Source organism: Pipistrellus hanaki (genome assembly GCF_964339955.1).
Source record: "Pipistrellus hanaki genome assembly, chromosome: 1".
Lineage (NCBI taxonomy): Eukaryota > Metazoa > Chordata > Mammalia > Chiroptera > Vespertilionidae > Pipistrellus > Pipistrellus hanaki.
In genome coordinates, this window is record NC_140503.1 from 27924159 (window position 1) to 27943492 (window position 19334).

At 44.9% G+C, this 19334-nt stretch overlaps 1 long non-coding RNA gene across 1 annotated transcript in view; it reads right to left on the reverse strand.

Moving 5' to 3' along the window:
* Nucleotides 1-18512, reverse strand: part of LOC311611660 — a 59612-nt gene extending 41100 nt beyond the window's left edge. Inside the window, exon 1 of the long non-coding RNA XR_014793137.1 lies at nt 18468-18512. This is a non-coding gene — a long non-coding RNA (uncharacterized lncRNA). The remainder of the gene's footprint in view (nt 1-18467) is intronic.
* Nucleotides 18513-19334: the final 822 nt, after the last annotated feature.

Genomic DNA, 19334 nt, shown 5'->3' on the forward strand with positions numbered 1-19334 from the left:
GGGCCTCCTTACTTAATTTGTGCACAGGGGTTAGGGGGGATCCCTCAGCTGGGCCTGTACCCTCTCGCAATCCGGGACCACTGGATCCTAACCGCTCACCTGCCTGCCTGATCATTTCTAACCACTTGCCTGCCTGCCTGATCACCCCTAACCAATTGATGTGAATGTTCAACAGGGTTCACGGAACTGGAATTCCAGCAAGCCTGCAGCCCAGCCTCTCTGCAGCTGTCACAGTTCCAAGTTACCTGGAAAGATTCTTCAAAAGGCTGAGACAGAAACCTCTGGCCTTTGAGATCTTGTTCCTGGTTTGAGGAACAAGACTTACACACGTGGATAGTACAAGATAATGCCCTGATTAGAGGTCATGCTTGTAAGGGACTAAGGCCAACACAAATAAAAGACGGGACAGAAGACTGAAAGTTCAGTGAAGTAAGGCACGGCCTCACGAGACCAGAGAGCACTGGGGGCTGAGCCCCACTGTCCATTTCTCTGGGGACACAGTAGCTTGTGCCCATGTGTCCCTGTGTTGATTCCATCCTCTCACTTGTTTTAAAAAACTAAACATTTCTGCACAAAAGCAAAGCCCTAAAATGATCGTGGCAATTGTAGTACCCAATTCTGTGCTGCCTTCCAAATCCAGCATCGACTGACAACTGACCAGATTTTTAACGTTTGAAAGCAGGCCATTTCCTTGGCAGGTGATGGGTCCGTGAATGGGATTCTGTAGGGTCAGGCATCTCTGTCTGCTCCAATTGGCTGTACCTGGGCTCTCCATCTGGGTAGGAGAGAAGCAATAGCCTTCCTGCAGTCAGCCAGGATCCAGTCCAGGTTGAAATGGATGCCCAGAAAACACAAGGTAGAGAGTTTGTGGAGCTGGAGAAGGAATGGAGGCATTTTCTTATCAAGAGACTGAAGTGGAAACATTAATCTCATTTTTTTTACATCATCCCTGTTTTATGTCTATTTTTCCAAGATGGCAGAGACACCCCCGCAAAGTAGGAACATAAAGAGCATTTAACTTTTCCCAGGCCACGGAGAGGAGGAGGAGGGTCCCAGAGAACCATGTTCCCAAGGCTGTATTCTCTGAGTCTGCAAGTCATTTTGGCCCTCTGAGAATGAGAGGCTGCACTGATTGATTTCTGAAGTTCCTTCCAGCTGGGCCCTCCCGTGCTGTGGGCTTTGTCCTTAAAGAGAGTGCTGGGGAAATGAAACAGTGAGGAGCAAGTCCTGTCATCATGAAAAAAGGCCTCGTCACTCATCACTCATGGGCTATAGTACAATGTTTTCTTGGCATTCATGACCTATCGTCTTCTGAAAATACATAGCACTGGAGGAACTAAGCTCTTAACTCTCTAATGTAATTAAAAAAACTAAAAAAACAAAAAAAAACCACAGATGACCAGAAGGAGACCTCTGTTCCTGGCTGTGGTCTCCTGGTGGCAAAGGAAAAAAGAAACGCTGCAAAGTCCTCTGTATGTGGCATCTGAAATGATAACCCTGCACGTCGCAAGGCAGCAAGAACTGAGGGCAGCATCAAGGTCTGGAGCTGGGTTGCTCCCAAGTGACTCTGGAGCTCAGTGAATGAACTGAGGCCTGGAAGGATGGGGGTGCAATGCACTCACCATCAGGAGGGTTTGTGGAGGGGCAGTTAGCACCATGAGCCTCCAAACGTTCCCTTGGTCTCAGTCGCTCAGCCTGAAGCAGCCAAGCCCCCTGGCTGCTCACCTAGAAGGGGCGGTCCCTGCCTTGGAGCTGTTGAAGCCAGGTGACATCCCTCAGTCAGGGCTGGCTGCCATCTGAGACGAGCACACTGGACTCCCTTACATGGGGGTCAAGCAGCCTGACCGTTAGGAGAAGAGGAAAATGTGTCACCTTCCTACTACAGGCAGTAGGCAGGTGGCCCGCTATGAAGAATAACCTCACTGGAACAGTTTTAAAGGAGGTAGAGGAGAGCCCCTCAAATGAGCTGGGAATAAAAAATTGAGGTCAGAGCAAAGGCACACGGCATGAAGTTTAATTTCCATCAGCTTTCCACGATGATCGCATAATACCATTTTCTCGGGATCTGATTTATCGCCTTCCCTTCCAACCTTACGTGGGCATCAAATTCACTTAGAAAGAGAGCCAGCGTCTTTTGTGTCATTAAATTGGAGTCTGTAGGAAGGCCAACAATGCTGGACAGTTTGAGCCATTTTAGGGGCTAGCATGTAAAGGGTTAGCTTTCTTTCTAAGCAAGTGTCCATGACAGCTTCCTTGGTGACCCTCGTGAGGATGATGGTAAGAAGGGGGGTGGGGGAGGGTCTGAAATCTGGTGAGACCTTTTACCACAGCCCTACTCTGGAATGAGAGAGAACAGTGAGACTCAGCCCTGGGCAGGAGCCTCAGTCCTGCTTCGAGACACTCTCTCCAGTGCAGGGGACATTTGTTGTCATTGATCTGGGCAGCGATTAAAAGAGACAAGTAGAAATTAGAAAGGAGACTGTCCCAAGTGGCCTCCAGGCAGGTGATTTTTCAGCCAGCTTCCCCAGCCGGAGCTGATCGCCTTGGTGGGCTCCAGCTCTGGGAGAGATTTATCTTATGAACGGGCCGAGTTGCCTGCTGTCAGGATGGGGTTTAACACCCATGGGAACAAGACCTTCTCCCTTCTGCTCACACACACCCACCAGGCGCACCACTTCCCATGAAACCCCTGACCACTCAATGCCCATAGATTTGTCCCTCCTCTGAACGCTTCATTGAATTACTGTCCCAACACTCCACTTGTGAGGTCTCAGAGTGAGAGAATGTCACTTACAGGTCATCCCACGCATTGAGGGTTGGCATTTCCCAAAAGAAAAAAGCGATGCTTAGCAAGGTGTAGTGACCTACCTAAGGCCACCAGCCCTTTTGTGGCAGAGGTGGATTCGAACCCAGGTTTCCCGATCCTGTAGTCCCTCTCTGTCATGTAGCATAGACTGCCAGGGATTCTCAGTGTGCCTCATCTCCTGCTTTATGTCCTTATGGGGGTCTCGAGGGCTCTACGCCTGAGGTGAAAGGCTTATGTAGTGAGCGCCCCATTCTCAGCGTGGAGGAGGGAACTCTAGGCGCTCCAAGTCTCAGTGTCGTCTCTAAGAAAGGCCAAGCAGTGGCATTCTTGCTCACTTCCTTACTCACTTGATGCCCCGAGAAAAAGCTCACTGCCCTCTTCTCTCGGGCCACTGGGGACCCCCATCTCCATGTGGCTGCCTGGGGTCAATCAGTCTTTGCCTCAGGCTTGTGTTTGGGCCTGTACCTTGGACATCATGGGGTCCTCCCCTGTCTTTCTGTTGTGGGATGGGGAAAAACTACCACCCTCAAGGTATGGTTTACTTCCTTTCCTGGATTTTGAGGGTTATCACTTCTGACCAAAAAAAAAAAAAAAAAAAAAAAAAACCCAAACAAAAAAAAAAAAACCACACTCCCCCAGCCTTTTCTAGAACAAAAAGATTTACTAGCATAATGCAAATGAATGCATTCATAATAGCTAATATGTATTGCATCCTACAACATGCCTGGTACTGTTATAAAGACTTCTTATGCATTCACTTACTTTATCCTCCAACAACCCTATGAGAGAGGAGAGCATCATCTTCCCATTTCACAGATAATGAAACTGAGGCTCAAGCATGTGAACTTGCCCAAGGTCACACAGCTGGTAAATGGCAGTGTTGACTGGTCCCACAGTCCAATGATTTAACCACGCTTTAACACTGTCTTGCAACACAATGCACAGTGCAGTCCAAGAATATACACTTCTCTTTACAAAAGGCTACGGGGATGTGTTTAGTTATTCTCTTGACTCAGGGCCTGAAGAGCCACCTGGGGCTTCTGAGCACTTCCGAGTCTGGTACAGAGCTGTGTTTCACTGGGGGAGATGACACCAGCTAACATTCTCTCAGCACTTGCTCTATGCCAGGCATTATACTTAGCACTTCACTGAAATTGTGTCCTTTACCACAGTTTTGTGAATGACATCCTTTGTAATTGCCCCCACTTTATGGACAGGGGACTGGTGCTTAGAGATAACATGTCCCAGCATCCTCAGCAGTGAATGCAGAGTCCACACTCTAAGTACCGCCCTTGCATCCCCTTCTTCCCGAGGGGTACACTGAGCGGCAGCACAGACCTACTGGCTCTAAAGAGCAGAGGAGAGATCCCATAGGTCCAGGACCACCTTTCTAAGACCCCTGTCTCTCAGCGATTCACTGATTTGTCCCCCCACCACCACCCCTTGGCTGGTTACCCAGCCGCGAGGGGCAATGAAGCTCATGGTTGGCTGCACCTATGACTGCAACAGAGGTTAGTCAGCTGACTCCAGCTAAGGTTGTGACCTTGGACAGAATCACAAGCCAAGAAGAGAAAACAGATTCAGTGGGAATGGGTAAGGTCCAAGGGTGATTCCCTTTGGCTACCATTCATTGCAGTGGGTGGGAGGGAAGCAGTGATGCAGGGAAGTGGTATAATGTGATGGTTAAGTGTGAGGATTCTGGAGCCAGACTCCCTGGGTTGTAAACCCCTGATCTGCTACCTACTAGCTGCATGACTTTGGGAAAATTACTTAATCTCTCTGTGCCTCAGGGTCCTCATTTATAAAATGGGAATGATAATAGTATCTACCTCAGAAGATAAATTAATATAGTATTTAAAAGCTCTTAAAGTATTATATGGTATGTAGTGAGTGCTATGTGTTTGTTAAAAAAGGATGGAGAGCAGACTTCATCTTAACCTAAAACTTTATACCCTATCTTATCTTCAGTGTTGTTGGAGTGGAGATGGAATGGTGTTTTGTTTTGTTTTGTTTTTAAAACAGTAAGGCTCTGTCAAAAATGTATCTCTTATTTTAGGGTACAGGAGAAAAGGACAAGAAGATACTTACAAGTAAAGAAAATTTACAAGAAAAAAATATGACAAAAATTTTTCAACTGAAGTATTGTAACATTCAAACCTGACTTAAAACATAACAAAAGAAACAAAATTGCAAACAAAAATGTCTATGGTTTGTCCAAACATAAATAAAATTAGTGTTTAGGCAGCAGGGCTCGTGCTGCTGGCCAGCAGGGAGTAACAGAGTGTACTCTACTCAGAAAATTCGTTAATATGCAAAGAAGCCCAAATTATGGACTGCAGCCCCTTTCCTACTTCCAGAATAAAGCCTTGATTAAATTATTCATGCCCTATATTCCTCATACTTCACTTGAAAGACTAAGGAACTATACACAACTGAATTTATTTTCACCACAGGGAGAGCACATTGTACCTGTGTCCAAACGTTACTTGAAAACCTTCCTTACCAAAACAATCTGACAGCAGCTATAAACAATCCAGTAGATACATAATGCTCTTCCATCGCCATCCCTTAAAGATGCATGTTAATTCATGCTGCTAGCCTTAGGATCACAGTACATAGAATCCAAAAAGCAATGAGTTGGGGTGACTTTCAAAGTAATGTCGGATTTGTTCATATTCCCACTAGAGCTGGTAAATTCATTCCATAGATCCTGTCAAGCATTAATCACTGGGTGGGAGGAGCTAATAAAAATCTTTCCTGTTATGACATCCATTGTCGGCAATGAATGCCCCCAAACCACCATGGAAGTTATTGTTAATGCCCAAAACATGAAGACCTGAAACTCTTCCAAAAGCTTAAAAAGTGGAATTATAGTTGGCATTTCCTGACACCTGTATTAGTGCTATATGACTAGTAAAAGCATGTCTGTTACCTGGACTGAACCAGTGATCAACATGTGCCCAGAATCACATGAATAAAAATGCAGTGAAAGGAAGTAGTATTCATTGCCTGTGGGCCACTTCCAGTCAACGGTTAAAGTTCAAAGACAATGACCAAAGTACTCATTTTCACAGGAGTAGGTATGATAGTAGTGGTATCAAATATCATCAAACCACCATTTTGTGTTTTTGGGTTGTTTTTTGGGGTTTTTTGTTTTGTTTTGTTTGTTTGTTTGTTAGTTTGTTTTTTTGGATTCTTGTTACATGTTCAGACATAGAATTACCTGGTGGTTGTCTCTTTCCTTTGCAGCTGGAAAGCTTACTAATAACGCCAAGACAAACTAACCGGCCTAAGAGCATGGGGTCCAGTCTTCTGTTAGAATGGAAAAGCAGATATGACCTTTGCAGTAAAAATGAGGATGAATGGGGACATCTTCACCAGTGAACATGATAGGCAGGGAGTCAAAGCGATATCCACTAGTAAATGTAAACAGAAGCTGAAATGTCTTCTGCATCCACAATCCACTGTGAAACTGAATTTTGAACACTCTTTTCATTTAAAGTCAACCTCGGAGGATAATAGGAACTGTTCTCTACCATTATAGATGAGGCCAGTGGTCAGCAAACTCATTAGTCAACAGAGCCTCATGTGGCTCAAAAGCCGCAGTTTGCCAACCACTGGATTAGGCAATAGGTGCCCTGCAAATTGGAATTATTTACTAATTACTGGAGGCATTAAGTTTAGAATACACAGCTAGGAGAGGAGAAAGAAGGAACTTTTACTCAGTACCAATTATTAAAATAAGTTATTAAAATAAGTCATCTCTTCAGAAAAGACCCTTGTGAAATAGGCATATTTCCCCCATTTTACAGATAAGAAAACAAGATCACATAGCTAGAAGAGGTGGAGCCTGGGTTTAACTCAAGTCTGACATCCAAAACCTGTTGTTTTCATGAAGCAATAATGTGACACACTTTGTTTACCCTCATTGCAGTCTCACCTAGGTTAGATTACATGCTTCCTTATATTTATGCCTGGGTTCCTCCATTGCTCTATGTGGCCTCTTCATTCAACATCTCTAAGAGCCATGGTAACTAACCCAAATTGTGGTAACAAACCACCCTTCAAATCTCAGTGCACAACATAATATAACAAGCTTATTTCTCACTCACATCATAGTTGAAGACAGTTGGGCAATTCTCCTCCAAGCAGGGACTCAGAGATACAAACTTCTTTCCCAATTCGAGATGCTGCAACCTTGCACGTATAGCTTACAATGTGAACTTGGAAGAGGAAGAGGGTGAGGACAGTTGCACAGAACTGGAAGTACCATACATCACCCCATTGGTCAGAACCCACTCACATAGCCTCAACCCATGTGCAAGGGAGAATGGGAAATGTAGTCTCCTGTGTGTCCGGGGAAAGGAAACCAGATTGGACAATACTAGCCAGTCTCTGACACACCCACTGTATCAATTAGCCCAGTGGTCAGCAAACTCCTTAGTCAACAGAGCCAATCAACAGCACAACTTTTGAAATTTCTTTTGAGAGCCAATTTTTAAAAACTTAAACTTCTTCTAATGCCACTTATTCAAAATAGACTTGCCCAGGCCATAGCATTTTGTGGAAGAGTCACATTCAAGGGGCCAAAGAGCTGCATGAGCCGCAGTTTGCCGACCTTGGAATTAGGGTTCTTGCAGCAAACAGATGGCACAGCTCACCGGGATTTTTAATTTAATGAAGTTACTATCTACAGAGGTATGAATGGGGTTCATCTATGAGAGGTTTTGATGCATCCAGGGACTAGCAAAAACAGGAAGCTCAGACCACCCTTATTCCCAAGGCGAGGAGAGGAACAGATGTTAGAGCTCAGGAAGAGCCGAAGCCCTGGAAGAAGCCACAGTTGCAGAGGGTCAACCCGGCCAGAGCTGCAGTCCCTAAGCAGGAAGGGATTGGAGGAAGAAATGCCTGAACTCTCCTTCCTTCCAACCTCAGATCTCCTGTCAAGGCCTCCCTTTGGTCAAAGCCGGAAGGCAGGAGAGCCTGCGTTATGCAGTCCCTGGGTCAGCCTCCCAGGGCACAGAGAATGGCAGACAATGGATCTTGGGGATTGGGATTCAAAAGATTAAACAGCACAATAACCATTTCATCTGGACATCTCCCTCCCCCAGGAAACATCACTCTCCCTTAGATCTTTCCCTGCTTGCTCCTTCCCCCAAATTCTGCCTATCCAGCTTCATTTCCCCCAGCCGGGCACCCTGCATCCAATGCCCCACCCTCCCCTGCCATGCCAAACCTTCACGAGTGGGGTGGGGGAGAATGCAATATCACCAAGAATTCCTTTCACTGTCATTGGTTTTTTTCCAATATGATTTGTAAAACCCAATATGCAGTTTTATAGCATCTTCTTATTTCTCTCTGTAAGGAGAGAGGAGAGGACCAGGCTGAGAGAACCTCTGTTCTGAGAGATCTGGACGGTCCAGGCCATGAATGCCTCAGCCTATCACTCCTCCCGCTCCCCTCCCCAACCTTCTCCACCTTCAGGTACCAGCCCTTGGGACCTGCGTCAGACCTGATGCTGTGTGGATTGAGATGAACTGTACAGATGGGTTCACAGGAACTCGGTGCTCTTGCATGGTTTTGAGAAGCAGCTGCGGTAATTACGGTGGATTTCTGGAATGGAAACTAATGGTGCAGGTTCAGATCTAAAATGCTTTTGATCCCCTTATCATTAAAAGGCCATTAAAGGAACAACACATATATTACTGGACATCAAATCCACATTGATGAAAAAAGAAATTAGGCTGGTAATTGTTCCCAAGGCTATTATCTCCAGTGAGTAAGGGCACGTGGTATTCCATGTGGTTCTACAGGAGGACTTCCCTTGACCCCGATCATTCAGTTGAGACAACATTGGTTAAGCTCATTCTACATGCCACCCTAATCAGATGTCTACTCCTGTGACTGCCCTGATTTAAAGGGTGACGTTCAAGGACTTGCACTCTGGTTTGCAGGCTGAGCCCCACGGGGAAATCTACCAGGCTTTGAAAGATCACAAAAGTTTGTGGCCAAAAAAACAAAAGAGTTTGTGGCAACAGCAATGAACAGGACAGTAGGACTTAGTAGCCCCACCAAAAAGGGCAACACCAAAATGTGTAAAACGATAAAATAGAGGTTGCAGAACCATCTAATAGAGTGCTTTTCATATAATAGGTAGTCAATCAATATCAGTTTAATCAAGAAATTAACCAGTGACCCAAAGGATTCTTCTCTCTTTATAGGCTTAATGTAAGGACTTAATGTATTGGTTTAGCTGCTAACTACCCACAACCCCCACCCCGAACTGCTACCAAAGAGATTCTCATGAAGACTTACATAGGCTGAGCCCTCCTCACCTAACCCCATACACCCTCATTCCTAACCATCTGGCAGAGCCCAGCAGATCAGCTGCCACCTCCTGTCACCACTGTACCCCTGGCCTGGCTTCTCATTGTGCCTACACTCCATTAACCTAGTGTGCGAGGTTAGGTGATAACACCAGAGTCCTATTTCCAGGTACTCCAAGGTGATGAATTGATAATGCTCTGGGATTCATGAGCCACAAATGTCTCAAGAGAAAAGATGAGGGTGGCAGACAGTGCAGAAATAAACAGTGATGCAGAAAGAGATTGTTAAGCACATGGCACATGGTAGGAGCCCTTAGATCCTGGACCAAAGTATCTTCGGAACCACTCCAGACCCAGTCACTGCCAGAAAAGAAAGAGGTAGGAAGACTGTGACCAGTATAGGTGTGAGCTATAACTAGCACAGGGTCTCTTGGAGGCCCTCGGCCGCAGAAGCTAAGGCCAAGGTCTGAATGGGGTTTATGGAGACCAGAGGTAGGTGGTCAGAGCTGAAGTACAGGCCATCCTGGTATCTGGGGCTGCCTCTATAAGGTGTCACTGAGTTTCATGTCCACCCTCAGGGAATGGTTAAATATGATGGTGCAGCTATAAGTTATGGTAATATCTAAATGTGCTAACATGGAAAAATCAGCAAAAAAAGAACTTAAAATAAAAATGCAAAGGGGGTACAAACTTAGTATAATAGACTACCATTTGTGTAAAAAATGAGTGAAAAGAATGCATACATGTTCTCTAAAGGACATGTAAGAAACCAATAACATTTGTTACCCATAGGAAAAGAAAGAGTGTGGCTACAGGCCTTGGGTAGGAGGGAAACTTTCACTGTCATGTTTCTAAAAGCTTGAATTTGAGCATAGGAATCCTTTTGTCTTCTGCTCTATTTCTAAGACTTCTAACAGTGTCTCTTGCCTTTCTCTAAACTCTACCAGCTCAAAGGGGAAGGAACCCGCACAGGAGCAGCTTCGAGGAGCACACTCTGATGGCCCCTCACCTCAACTTCTCTTCCATAATTTTCAGGTCTTTCTGCCCTTTCTCTTAATTTGCTCCTTGCTAGCTGTGAGTTAGAGCAAATTACTTACATTCTCTGAGCTATAGTTTCCTCATATATACAATGGAGTATATTAATACTTTGCTCCTGGGATTGTTGTATGGTCAAATGAGAAGTGTATAGAGCACACAGCAGGTAGTGAGTAAGTGAGCTGTGGCTGCTGCTGCTGCTGATGGCAGCATGGAAATAAGATAGAAGGAAGCTGTTTGACAGGCATGCCCCCAGGGTCTGCTGGAGGCTCAACCCCAGACCACCGCAGGCACTGAGTTAAGGCCGAGTCCATCAAGGGAGAAAAGCCTGGTGGTATCATATCCCAATTCCCCATCTTGGTCCCTCTGTTCATGCATATAATATGCACTGCCCCATCGCATCCTCTTCCCTCTTCACCCATTTCCCTAAGAAAGCAGCTGAAGATGTAGATGTTACAGCCCCTCTGAGTTCAGTCTAATTGCCACGCTCCTAAGTGCTCAGCACCATGCTGGCAAACGAGGCTGTGGGGACGCATAATGTTTAAGCTCCGGTTATATTAATAAGGAGACACGGCCAAGTGATAAATAAGCCAACTCCGGATGAAAAATGATACGAGGGAGGATAATAAGGTAGAATAAAGAAAAGACAGAGGCGGAGAGGAGAACAGGGAGGTGGGATGGGGTGCAGACCTCTGCTGGTTTCTATGGAGCCTGCAAGGACAGTGCAAAGGGCACAAGCTCAGAAGCAGTCCCAGGCTTGAGTTCTGCCTCCGACACAGTGGCCATGTGTGTCTCGAGAAAGCTGGCTAAACTTGGTTTCCTGATCTAGAAAAATGGGACTAACGAAAATATTACCTCCACTAAACTGCCGTGAGAATTAAGTGTTGTAAAGAGACTAGCACAGTTCCAGGAATGTGGTATGAGCTCAGCACATGTTATTTTCTTCTGCATGCTCTCAATTCCCACAGCCATGCCCAGCAGAGGGGCCTTGGATCTAGCCCAGACTCATAGCCTCACCCTCCTCTTGGGGCAAAGAAAGATGCTAAGCCTGTGGGAAGCACGGCAGACAAGGAAGGCCAGGAGACCACAGTCAGGGTTTCCTCCAGATGGAGCCAACGGTGCTCAGCCGCTCCACCAAACTGCGGTACACCAGCTTGGATATGAAGATGAATAAAATGTGGAGTCTGCCTTAAAGGAGCCAGAGGTTGAGGGAGAGACAGACATATAACCATAATGAGTATGGAGGCAATAGGGGCTTCCCTTGTGGCATCTATGAATCCCAACATCAAAGAATCTGCTTTATTGTCCCCACCACCTGGTTTGATTTGGATTTTGCAAAAAACAAACCAAGTCCTCCCAGTTCCATCAGGGCTGAGCCAAGAGCTGCGCGAGGACAGAGGAGATTAATGAATTCTGCTCAGGAGTCAGGAGCGGCATTTGCACAGGGCAAGGGAGGAGAGCTGAGGCTTATTAATGTTTACTGAGCACTAACACGTCAGGCACCGAGTGCTTCACACATATTAACTCCTTCATTACTCCCAGCAGCCTTATTTTACAAGGATAAAGTCACAAGTTTGAAAGTGGCAGAGCCAGAGTCTTATTCTAGTTCTCACATTCTTAATGTTGATACCAAATTGCCTCTTTGAATCTTGAATAAATATTGTGGCCATTCTGTGATCCAAGGTCAGTTTACCATCACCACCACCCCTCTGGCGGCCCCCCTACACACACACACACACACACACACACACACACACACACACACACACACTGAAACTGCCAGTAGAGATGGGGTCATCCATGTAGTCATGCCATGCTCATTAGCACCTATTCTGTGTAGGACTCAGAACTGTGGGATTTGTGTGTATATGTGTGTTTGTGTAGGGGAAGAAGGCGGGGGGGAGAGACCCAGAGCCCCTTTCTGCTCCCATGAGTTTGTTTTGCAGCAATGTCCCTTGGCTCCAGGGCCTAAAGAGTAGGTGAGCTGAAGTTGAAACAGTCAGCTGGGTTTCTTTCCCGCCTCTGCTCCTGGTAGGCAGGAAGGATGGTACCAGGGAGGTTTAAGACATAAAAGTCAGGCTCAAAGGCTTGGAGACTCAAAGGACCTTCCAAAGCAAAGCTATTCTTCTCTTTAGTATTTCAAGAGTGGGACAATTCTCTAACTGCAATATTACCTGGAGCAGATAAAGCAGAACTGCTGTGAGGTAAGTTCGGTTGGAGGTTTTAGAGCCCCACTCAGCATCCTCCATATCCTTCCCCATCGTCTCAGGTGGCCCCTGAAGCTTTTCTATGGGGTGCATTTCGAAACCCATCCCAGGTGGAGCACTGCCGAGAGCTTGATGGTGACTGGGTCCTCGGCTCTGTTGGCTGTTGAGCACCAGCAGCATCCAGCATCAGCAGGCAAGTGAGGTCAGAAAGCAAGGGACTGACTCATTCCTGCTGTCATGTGGAGGTTTCATGAACATGTATATGACTCCCAGCCCTAATATGTGCTCTGAGTTGCCTGGGAGAGATATAGGTTCTGGGTTGGGACCAAGGAGAGGAGAGTCACAATGGATGGGCCATGTGCAGGGTGGGGGAGGGGGAGAGGCTAGTGGAGCAGGTAATAGATATTTTCTCCTTGTTGCAAAACTGAAGTGGCCACGGCTGAGTGGAGAGGCTAGAAAATTAAATCAGAAAACCATTCAGAGTGAATGAAGCCTTCACAATTGCTTTTATCCCAGATGATCAAGGACACTACAGTTCAATTCTGTTCACAGGGACACCTTTTCCAGGGCAGGGGAAGAGCAGACTCGGTCTGCATCCCTCCCCAGAATGGGGGCCCAGCACTATAGGTGATAGGACACACTGCCCAGATACTACCTCTTGCTGGTACTCATGCCCCGTGGCCACATCCAAGAGACAGAGCCTGGAGTCAGACCCAATTTGTATCTTGGCTCCGTCAAGTTACTTATTCTTTCAGTTTCCTCCTCTACAAAATGGCAACCGTATCAGTTTCTCTCTCAGAGGGTTGTTGTGAAAAATAAATGGCTGAATGCATATAAAGTACTTAAAATAGCACATACGGTGGTTACTCAACAAATGTTCATTTGATTATCATCACTGTCAAAGGTACTTAATTATAGCTCTGAATGCTCTAAAGCAGTGGTCGGCAAACTGCAGGTGCCACATGAGGCTTGCAAGCCGCAGTTTGCCGCTCCGTTGACTAATGAGTTTACCGACCACTGCCCTGAAAGGTCAAAGAACTACTGAGTGCCTCCTCCCATGTCGAGCTGGGCTTAAAACCTGGTTTGTCAGATTTTGGGCAATTTAATACTGTACTTAAACACACACACACACACACACACACACACACACACACACACACACACTAAAGGCTTATCTCAGTCTGTCTCTGCAGAGTATAGGAGCCAGTTCTGTTCCACACAGGCATTCAGAGGTCCTGGCTCATTCACCAAGGCTCCACCATTGCTGAGGCATGTTAACTTCTTTACTAATTTTTGCATCCATCCTAGAGGCAAGGGATGAGAGAAAGTGTAGAGGATCATGCAGAATAAGAGCCACACTTGCAAGAGAGAGACTGACATTACTTCTGTCCACATCTTATTGGTCAGAACATAAGTCACATGACTCAATTACAAAGTACAAACTAGCCATGGGCAGGGTGGGGGAGAGGGAGGAAGGAGGAAGTGAGATGAGAGATGAGACTGTTTGGAGAGCACTGAGCCAGTATTTGACACAACTTTCAACATTTTTAATACTTAATTTATATATTAATAAAACATTTTATTACGGAAAATATTGAACAAGACTAAAAAGAATAATGTAACAACCTCCCCCTCTGATATATCATTCATCTCATGGTCACTCTCATTTCATCTACACTTCCATCCAACTCCCCCTTCCTCCCATAGTACTTGAAAGCAAATCCAAAATACTACTTCATTAACTTGTAACTATTCCAGCACAGTACATGTTCAAGCACTTACTACTGTGCTTCCCCGAAAATAAGACATCCTCCGAAAATAAGACCTAGCGCATGGAAAGATAAGACATCCCCTGAAAATAAGACCTAGCGCAACTTTGGGAGAAAAAATTAATATAAGACACTGTCTTATTTTCGGGGAAACAGGGTATGTGCTAGTCACTGCACCTATACTGAGAACACGATGATGAGTAAGATAAAATTTTGTCTTTGAAAAGCTGAAGCTGGGTGAGGAGCTTATATACCCCAGCATGGACTAAAAAAAAAAAAAAAAAAAAAAAAAAAGTCACCCTTGAAACAGCCAATGTGACCACAATGATTAACAGTCTGATTTCCCCCTGGCCTCTCTACCCGCCAACGGGTTTCTGTAGCATCTTCCTTGAGAAGCTGCTCCTCTGAGAGCCATTTTAGCTGAGGAGCTCAACATATCACAGGACAGGAGCTCACCTGTCCATAGAGGACTCTGACACTGGAAAGACTGCTGACTGAGGCCCTTTCTGGCTCAATCAGCTCCTGAGGCTTCTGCTAAGCAATGACCTAGGGCTTTCCAGCTGTCTTTTCTTGGAGGTGGGAAGGATAAGTGGCCTCCAGGGTTTAAGAGGAAGAACCTTAATAAAAAGGACACTGCGGGTTGACAGCTCTTGTGGCTCTAAGCACTCTCTAATCAGAGCTCGGGACACCTTAATGGGTCACTAACCTCACCCCAGATGTCCTGCCACATCTCACCACCTGCACAGCAGCCGTTCAGCATGCCAGACAGAGCAAGGAATAAAATACCATCTGTATTCTGGCTCCTTCAGCTATCCCATGTTGTAGAAGCCTGGAGTATGAAAAATCAAATGCAAGTGGGCTTGGAAATTAGGCAAGCCCAATGGTTTTATATATGATGTAATAATATGATTTCCAATATCAACTTCAGTAATAGAGTATCCACCTGCACGGGGATGGTGGGTGATCTGAAACACAGCAGACCAGAGGTGCTCAGAGGTGTATCCTGTAAAGCACAGAAGGCAAATAGGATCACTTCTAGAGTTCCTTCTGCATTTAGGGGTCAGGTGATTGCTTAAGTAACCATTTATTATAATCTAGCATCTCTGTGAGCCCAGCAGGCTGGGCTGATGAACACTCTGTGAGGACTCACCTTCCAGTGGATGCAGGTAAACAGAGCTCTAAAGAGGAGAGAGAGAGAGAGAGAGAGAGAGAGAGAGAGAGAGAGAGAGAGAGAGAGAGAGAGACAGACTCTCCAGATAACAGGAGCAGCCTGCTGCCTATAAGCTCACAGAATTTTCATTTGTCTTGCCTGCCCATCTATTTCCTACTATGAATGTGGATAGAGAGTGAATAGAAAGAAGTGTGGAATGCTAGTTCTAAAATTTTTGGAGAATGAGGTAGGGCAGTGGTCGGCAAACTCATTAGTCAACAGAGAGCAAACTGCATCTGTGTCCCCAACCCAGCGCTGGGGGACCTAAGACTGTGCCTCCCACTTGGCACCGGGCTGGGGGACCTGAGGCTGCACCTCCTGCCCAACAGGGATTGATGGGGGATCTTAGACCTCGTTCCCTGCCCTGCCGGGCTTGATGGAGGACCTCAAGGTTGCCCCCGACTGGGCCTGGGCTGGGGGACCTCAGGCCATGCCGCCTGCCCTGGCACCGGCTTGGGGACCAGAGGTTGTGCCCCCTGCCCAGCAGGGCTTGATGGGGATGGGGCTGGCCAAGTCTGGATCTTGCCCAATGGGGGTGGGGCCAGCTGAGTCTGGGTCTCATGAAATTTTGAGGTGCCGTGGGTGGGTAGGGTCTTGACCCACAGCACGCCCCAGACTCTGACAGGATGAAGACTTTCATATACATTTTACTAATTTTCTTTCATCTCTGACACTTCTATTATAGAGAAAGGGCAAATAGCAATATTAAAATATTTCCTCTAATTAATCCCCTTTTAATGTGCACAAATTTTGTGCACTGGGCCCTAACTAGTTTTATAATAAAAATTTAAGGCAATATTTGTAACTATTCATTTTATAATAGTTGAAGTTATGTTTGAACACTATTTGCATGGGTCCCTGTGAGGTTTCCTGAATGTCCTAATTGCTATTTTGTTGCATACTTTACACAAAGTGCCCTTGACCAGAGAGCAGTCTGGGATGACTACAACACTTCTTAATCACCTACTGTTAAAAGTAATATAGATGCACTGAAACTTTCACCAAACCCCATGTAGATTCCTCAAGTACCCTCAAATTTACCTCAGAATGCCAAATAAGTATTATTTTCTATGTATGCCATCGTGTGGAAAAGATTGGAAGGCACTCACTTAATCTCTGAATAAATTTCCTCAAATGAAATATGGGAATAATCTATAATAATAAAAGCATAATAGGCTGAATAGACTGGACATCCTGCTGGACATCCTTCCTTCCAGACAAAGCTGCAGCGGGCAGGGGCCGAGGCAGAGGTGGCTGCTGTGGCGGCGGGGGCCAAAGCCCTTGCACAAATTTGGTGCATCGGGCCTGCAGTAACAGTATACATCTCATAGGGTTTTGTGATGATGGAATGAGTTAAAATATGTAAAGCATTAGAATAGTGTCTGGGACATAGTAAATGAATAAGGAATGCCAGTTGTTATTTTTCTTTATCTGTGAGATTTGGAGAAATGGCTGATGTGAAGATTACATGTGACATAAAACATGTTAAGGGCTTAGCACAACATCTGGTATATAATAGGTCACAAACCAGTATTACTAGTACTCTAACTAGTTCAAATGTTCAAAACGTTTCATGTTAGATTGTTCTTTCTAAGTTCTGATTAGACTATAAGCTCTTTACACTGATTTCCTTCTTTCAGACCTATGACAAGCCTAGAACTACAGACGCTGTCCAAAACATAGTTGGAGATTGATTTTGTAGAGCTGTGAACCTTCACAAAGCAATATTAACATCTACTGTTTGATTCAATTTCTCAAAACAACTTTAAGCTATTTCCATTTGTAAAGGTAAGACACCAACGTCATGACATTATGTGGTTTGCTCAAGATATCAGGTTTCAGAATTGGAAGCAAAACCCAGCTCTGTTGACTCCAAGTAGTGTTTTTACCAGATCACAGTTCTGTACTAGGGCTGTTGCACACAGTTGTACAGGGGAGTGCAATTCATACTGCAGATGTTATAAATTTGTCCATTTTTATGAAGTACTTTTATGGCAGATGGCAGTAAGAGTTTTGTTATAAAAATAACTATCTATAATAATAAAAGCATAATATGCTAATTAGACCAGACGTCCTTCCGGATGTCCTTTCGGACGACCCTCCAAACAAAGCTGAGGCAAGCTACCATAGTTGCAAGGACCAAGGCAAACCACTGGGTTGCAAGGTGTGAGCCCCTTGCATGAATTTTGTGCACTGGGCTTCTAGTATTACAATAATTATCTAAAGGAGCACCTTTATCCTATTTTCACAAAGGCACCATATAGAGGCCCTATCACAACCCAATTTTTATCTGATAATTTAAACAGTATTTTGGGAAGTTGAGCCCATTTGGATTATCAATTTAAATTTAACAGTTAGGAATACTTATACTATTAGTGGTCAGCAAACCATTTTCTGTAAAAGGAGAGATGGTAAATATTTGAGGCCTTGTGGGCCACACAGTAAGTCTTTGTTGCAAGTACTCAGCTTTGCTTTGTAGCCTTAAAGCTGCCAGACAATATGTAAATGAATGGGTGTGGTTGTGTTCCAGTAAAACTCTACTTAGAAAAAAAGACAGTGAGTAAAAGCTTGCTAATTACTGACTTGTAGAAATATGGTTATTTGAATTATCAGTAAGAATTTCTTGAAAGAGCAATGACCTCATTTAGATCCAACATGTTAAAGGTGAGAAGCCAAAACTTGAAACTAGAACTGATTTCAAACCCGTGTTCTTTAATCTTAACACACGTGAGATGTTCTCATACTTGGCAAGCTGGTAACTAGCAGTATGCAGTGAGGTGTTGACAATTTCCAATGTTTATGGGTATCACTTTAAAAAATTAAATAGGGACTCACACTTGTCTTAATTTCATGAACAGGAAGGAAAAGTCAGCTCTAGTCTAGAGGGGATGTCACCCCCACTCTTGGCCTCCAAGGAAACTGACTCCTCGGTTCTCTTGGCCTCAGTCTCCACAAACTCCTCTTCCCTTAGTTTAGATGAAAAGAAAGCCGTGCTTCTATGAAAGAAGTTTTGCAGGGAAACAGAGTGGGAAAGAAAGCAAACAAAAGAGGAGTTTCCAAATTTAAACAGGTAGGTTTACAAAGACTGTTTCATTAGGTAAGAAATTGAGTTACCTGATTGAAATGGAGATCTACAGAAAGACCTGGTCACGGGGCTGGTGTAGCAAACAGAGAGGCCCTTGTTCCTCTTTCTACCCGGCTGTTGACCCACATAGCTTCAGCTTGGCACCTCTTAGGACCTTATTGGAATCTCAGTCTCTACAACGTGACCATAAATCCATGACCCTTTTGGAGATTAGGGCTGGAAAGGAAATTGGAGATTATCTAACCTTGTTACATGCTTAAGGTTCCTTCCCGCCCTTTGGCACCAATTCTGCTTGGACAACCTTGCAAGGACAGGAAGCTGTCCTCCAAATTAGCCTGTATTATTATCAACACCACAATTTATTAGGAAGTTCTTTCATATGTTGAGTTAAACTTGCTCTCACTGTTGGCTGCTTTTGCACACTTCTGTAATCACAAACAATCCTACTTGCTTTTTCACATAGCAGCCTCACCAATATCTGAAGATGCTGCCATGGAATACCACGTACAGGATTCAAGATGAGATTTAATAGTCTAATACCTTCCCTATCTGGAGACTGCTGGTTTTGAGGTATCGGGGAAATCACAGCACACTATTGGCAATACTACGTTTATGGACAAATAACTTTTCTAAGTCTTTAGTTTCATCTCCCACAGACTGAAATGGGGCACACCTGACCTTCTGGATCTAAGAAAAAACTACATTTGTAAGCTGTGTAGAATGTTAAGTGCTCCAGCCCTCATTATCTATGCAGTGATTCTTGCCCTGAGTATATGCTAGATTCACCCTTTCATTCAACTTTTAAAAAAACTTTTAGGGATCCTGATTCTCTCAAACAATATAATTTGCTATTATCTCACCTTTTAGTCACTTAAAAAAATGACAATGATGCAGTA